This window comes from Haemaphysalis longicornis, unplaced genomic scaffold, assembly GCF_048455015.1.
Source record: "Haemaphysalis longicornis isolate Haplotype H1 unplaced genomic scaffold, Haemaphysalis longicornis Haplotype H1 scaffold_12, whole genome shotgun sequence".
In the NCBI taxonomy this organism is placed as follows: domain Eukaryota; kingdom Metazoa; phylum Arthropoda; class Arachnida; order Ixodida; family Ixodidae; genus Haemaphysalis; species Haemaphysalis longicornis.
The window spans coordinates 90,070,799-90,077,139 of record NW_027526225.1 but is presented as its reverse complement, the minus strand read 5'-3'; positions in this window follow the sequence as shown (position 1 = coordinate 90,077,139).

Genomic DNA, 6,341 nt, shown 5'->3' with positions numbered 1-6,341 from the left:
TGTTTCGCGGTTACTCGGAATATCTCCCGTAACTGCAGGCTATACAGTGCCGTTTGCCCATGCCTGTTAATCGCGCATGTTAATTGTACAGTGCTCGGTGAGGCTCTATGCATGGCATTTAAAAGGTGAAACACAATTGGGCAAAGAATCAACCGTATAGGCTGTCAACTTATAGGCTGCGTTTTATACCCATACTCTTCCGAGGTTTCTGAAAGGCTGTGTCTAGCGTTCCGCCCAGACGGAACGATATACAAGTGCTAAAGTTCCGTCCAGACGGAACGGAGCTCTGCGGGTTATCCTTCCGTCCAGACGGAATACCAATGAGAGCTTAGCGTTCCGTCCAGACGGAGCCGGCGTGAAATTTGTACAGTTCCGTCCAGACGAAAGCAAAACCGGCGGATTAGACGCCATGCTCACTCTTCAGATTTGGTGTGGGTACAGTTGTTGTTGTTATGCTTCGTATGGCAATAAAGAAAAAAAAAATTCAGATTTGGTGTGGAGGGTGCGCCTCCGACAATGGCACTCATGTAGCGGGTTCGATTCCCCCCGGACATGCATTTTTTTTTTTTTTTTTGCGCGGAGCGTTCAGTAACAGCGAACTTCGAAAGCAGACGGTCTTGATTTTGCACTCAACCGGCCGCTCCGCTACATATAGAGCCAAGGCCGACGTATCGATCGCCAGAGTTCCGATCATCTGTAGTTCGTAATGGTGATCCCTAATTAACGGTTATTCTGGCTAGTCAACGGAAGGGGGTCGTTCGGCTGGGTAAATAACACGAAAGACTGCTCGCGCTGCTTGTTGTGAAGCGGGCGTGGTCGAGCTTGGCGGTTTGTTTGACGGCCGATCATCTAATTGAGAGTGATTATAAATCAAATGTGACTCTGGCTAGTCAATGAGCGGAAGCGGTTTTACGGGTTGGGTAAAAATTAACAAAGGCGATCGGACTAATACCCTAGTTACACGGGCACAGTTCACCACGGTGAAGCGAACCGCAGTTTGCTGCGTTACACGACAAACGAAACTGCGGTTACCCGGCTAACCGTGGTTAATGAACACTGAGCTCGGCCACCTCAGTTCGGTCACGCTAACCGCAGTTCCCGCAGCCGCAGTGCTCAAAATCGCACGAGTCAGTTGGGACGCAAGTTGCGGCGCATCAGCGGAGGTAAAAAAATAAAAAAGCACCTGGCGTTCGGAGGAGACGAAGGTTCTCAAATAGCGGGCGCCCCAAAGCTGCCTGCCCTCAAGGGGCGCTTGCGTTCTTTGCGTCGCGCTCGCAGTCAGCGCGACTGCCAGCCAGCAGCGGCTCGTTTCCCGGTCCACCCGATCAACTACGACAAAAGCCGTGCTAAATTTGTCAATTCTGCGCGTCGTTCGCCAAAGCAGGCAGTCAGGGTGCGTTTTCAGAGCTCGGAAACGATCGGCGTGCACGTCGGCCGTGCCTGCAAACATGCCGGCGTGCCTTACCGCACGGAACTGAAACCGGCTCGAATTGGCACAGACCACGGCAGCAACAGCTTGTCGCCGCTCTTCGAAATCAATCTGATCGCGGAAAAGAACTTCCACATGCGAAAAAGTGGGTGTTAGTGTGGTGAAAAATTGTGCTATCTATTGTAATTCGCAGTTGTAGAGATAGCGGCGGACCGGCGGTCAAATATCCACCGCGATGCTAAGCCTAAAGTTCCCAACACCGAGCAAACGCGAGAAAACCAAGCCGGTTGCGAGCTGTTGTGGAAGCCCCTCTCTTAAATCTCGCCGCGCGCGCGAGTGTGTTGCGTTTGGGTCTGAAGCGAGTGTTTTAACGATATTTCCTTTTGTCTACACTGCTCAGATTTTGTTTTTTATTGTGAAGTAAAAGTGTGTTAATTTATTTTGTTACGCTCACAACCAAGTGACCGCGGTCACCACACTTAAAATATCGCTTGTAACAGCCAAAACCGCAGTTTGCGATAAGCGCGGTTAAGGTTTAGTAACCACGGTTAGACTTAACTGGGGTTACTTCCGCCGAGTCTCCATACAAACTTTAACTCTGTCAAATGGAACTCCAAGCCGCTACCTCGACCACGCCCGCTTCACAACAAGCAGCGCGACCAGTCTTTCTTGATATTTACCCAGCCGAACGACCCCCTTCCGTTCATTGACTAGCCAGAATAACCGTTAATTAGTGATCACCATTACGAACTACAGATGATCGGAAATCTGGCGATGGATACGTCGTCCCTTGCTCTATATGTAGCGGAGCGGCCGGTTGAGTGCAGAATCAAGACCAACTGCTCTCGAAGTTAGCTGTTACTAAACGCTGGCACAACCGCGCAAAAAAAAAAAAATAAAGCATGTCCAGGGGAATCGAACCCGCTACATGAGTGCCATTGTCGGAGGCGCACCCTCCACACCAAATCTGAAGAGTGAGCATGCCGTCTAATCAGCCGGTTTTGCTTTCGTCTGGACGGAACTGTACAAATTTCACGCCGGCTCCGTCTGGACGGAACGCTAAGCTCTCATTTGTATTCCGTCTGGACGGAAGGATAACCCTCAGAGCTCGGTTCCGTCTGGACGGAACTTTAGCACTTGTATATCGTTCCGTCTGGACGGAACGCTAGACACAGCCTTTCTGAAAACCTCTCCCGAAAAATTTCGGAATTTTTTAACCCCCCAAAACGTGACTCTAATGACGCTTATCCCCCGACGATAATAAAAGCAGAGCCAACCTGTTTAACGACTATTTTCAGGTCTTTCCTGAAGATAAAGGAATTTGACCTGACACCGGCATTCCATTTAGCCGGAAGTTTAAATCGCTTATAATAGCCGAAACCTGTGTACTCAAATTTATGTCAAACGTAGATTACAAAAAAAAAAGGGGGGGGGGGTTAAGGGGGCGGGACCCGACGACATGCCCAATGCATTTCTCAAAGGTTACCCTGAATGGAGAGCCAAATATTTATGCATAATTTTTAACAAATCGCTGTCAATTATTTCAATGCCGGCAAAGTGGGAAATGGAAAAAGTAATCCCCGTACACAAAAGGGGCAGCGAAGCGGATACTTCCAACTTCAAACCGATTTTCCTAACAAGCGCCACGTGCAAACTACTTGAGCTCATCATCCTTAAACATACAACGTTTCTCGCCAATGAGCGCATTTTCTCACCATTTCAGCACGATATTCGTCAAGGTATGTCACTCGTCACCCAACTTTTTGAATTGTTTAATAACCTCTCATGAAGCGTTGACCATCAGAAACAAACAGAAAAATCATGCTTGATTTTTCGAAAGCCTTCGATCGGGTACCCCACATAAAACTGTTAAAAAAACTAGAAGCAACTATAGGAAAAGCTCCAATCAGGGACTGGATCGGAGGCTACTTGCCTTACCTATCACAATACGTTCAAATCCATTAAGAAAGATCCTCTATAGTGGAAGTCGCATCGGGTGTACCCCAAGGCAGCGTTTTGGTGGCACCTATTTTATATTTAATATTCATCAATGATTTACCTGCAAATATCTGAGTTAACCTAAGACTATTTACGTATGGTTGTATCATTTACCAAGAAATTAATTCCCCTGAAGATAATCTATTAGTACTCAACCGGGCTTTACAACCAGTGTTCAATTGATGCGCCGACTGAAAGATGCCCCTGAACACAACAAAATCAGCACTTTTAAAAATAACCAGAAAACAACAGATATAAAATTTTTGCTACACCGTAAATAATGTTCCCTTGACAGTTGTGAATGAACACAAAACATCTTGGCATAGTTTTAACACATGACCTTAGATGGGATTCGCGTGTCGCCAACGTCACATCAGGCGCCTTACGCCGATTTTTTTTTTTTTTTTTTGAGAGGACGACTAACACACGCACCACTACTTGCTTGCAATAAAGCCAACTTTGGAATCAACCACCTCACCTGGTTTCTTTCTTCTAACCCACTTATAGATAGAATTTAAGGAGGACAGAGTAAAGCTATTAGGTTTATCTATTACAAATATATGACAACTGATTAAAAGCAGGAATTTACCCTCAAACAGAGAGCAACACTCGTGCGGCGGAAAATGCTATACCAATTAGTAAACAAACAGTTAAACATAGATAGCTCCAAGTGTATAAAAAAATCTACAGAAATTCATAGAATTGTCTAGTAATGCGTAGCATTCTTATGCTGCGTGTCTAGAGTGAGTTCTTTGCAGCGAAATACGGCTATAAGTAGCAAAAGACGCTGGATTATTTCATTCTTTTTAAGTTTTATTTTGTTTCTTTTCGCTAATGATGTGAATTACTACCCCTGGTATCCAATACTACAAGTGGTGACCAGCGAGTGGACTATGGACAGATGCGCTTCGTCTTCATCTGTACATAATAATCAGCACTAGCTCGTACGCCTGTTCTTCATCATCTTCATTCCTGTACATACTCATAATCATGGGGTGTTGGCCATTCTAGCGACTCCAGTTTTTTAATAGACGTCGCTCCGAGCCTTGGTCTCTCAATGTATACGATTATAGCGACGAAGCGTCGTTACTTCGCTACTTATGACTTTTTTTTAAAGAAGCAATGGTAACTGCAGAGTTGGGCCATTTACGTTGTTTTTGTACGTATTTTTATAGTTCTTTCAAAGACCGTTTTTTATTTATTCTTGGGTTTTGAAAGGAGGTTTTGGGAGGAGATGTACGCTCCCCGTTCGTTCGTCCTCGTGTCGTCTTGCGCATGCGCTCTGTACCGTAGAAAAGCCGCGACTTGAATGTCCAAGCTGCTGTAGGTGATCATTGACTCCACATTATCCTGCCGCGATTAGTTCCAACGGCCGAAGGGGAAGAGCCCGCTCTGCTTTGAGAGGCTCGGCGTGCAAAGCATCCGCTAGAGACGATAAGAACGGCGACCAAAACGGCGAGCGCACTCTGGCCTTGCTCAACATAAGGTCATCGAAATGCCATGCCGCCGATGTCAACCACGACACCACAACGATAGTAAAACTCAACTTTGTGTCCGTCAATGATCGCCTATAACAGCTTCGAGATTCAAGTCTTGCGCGTGTGTGCAATATTTTCTGTGGGTCTTTTGTTTACAAATCTGCATTTTTGGTGAAAGTGCAGGGCGTTACATGATTTTTCGCCATTTTTGCCAATTATCATTCGTATCTTGGCTGTCTTTGCGGACTTTGTTTTTTCTTGGGTTTTTTTTTTTGGGGGGGGGGCAGATTATATGATTATTTTCTATTTAGCCAGATAAGTTTTGTAAATTTATTTTTTCTATTTTTCTCATTTCTTGGTTTTTTAACATTCTGTTGGACCAATTATCTCCCTCCACGATATTATAACGATTACAGGTGTTTTTTTTTTCGCCAAATCTCAATTTTTGCGTTACTCAGTTTTTCGCCATTTCCGCCATTTTTTGTTCGTATTTCCAAATTTCTTTTCGGACTTTTTCGTTATTCTTCGGTTTTTTGGGGGGACATGTATAAGATGCGTATTTTTTATTTTCTGAGATAATTGTTCTGAAAGTTTCTTTTTCTATTTTTTCTTATTTTTTGGTTTTTAAAAAAAGTCGGCGTTACACAGTCCTGGCTGTCGGGGTACTCGGAAAAGAGTGCTAAGCATTAGAACAAAACGTAGATCAACACGAGACACGCACTCACTAGTACTTCGAGAATACCAATGCCGCACCAATGGCTTTAGGTTTTCCTTCTTCCCAATAACCATAAATGAGTGGAACAACTTACCTTCCTGTATTACAAGCAGTTAAAGATATCAAAGTTTTCGTCTCAGCTAGAAATGTCACTGCGCACCTCGCCATAAATCAATCATCACAGCAGCAACTTATGCAAGACCACGTTTTTTTTTTGTTTTTGTAAAACCGCGCGGCTAACAGTCCTAGCCTTCTGCAGCCCCTCCCAAGTGGCTTTGGCGAATGCCTCACTGTCCAAAGAGGTGAACGAGCCCTTTTCCCCAACCCGGACAAGAACCTTTCTGGAGCAGAAGCTCAAACGCTGAGGCAAATTCAAACGAACACTTACCCTAACAAATCCCGGCTATCCAAAATGTTCCGTCAAACACACACAGACGCGTGCAATAAATGCGGAAACCCTTCCAACTTATTTCATGCAACCTGGGCCTGCCCTATCACCTGGCCTTCAGGAAACACCACCACAAATACGGTCGCGCTATGGGAGGCAGCTCTGGCCAGCTCCGACATCGGGATTCAGAAGGACTTGATTCTTTGAGCCCGGAGAGGAGCAGAAGAGTCTGGGGCCCGGAAGGAGGGCACCACCCCTAGGGAAATCACGACACCTACTTTTTTTTCCTTATAAATGTTCATCTCTCTCTCTCTCTCTCTCTCTCACACACAC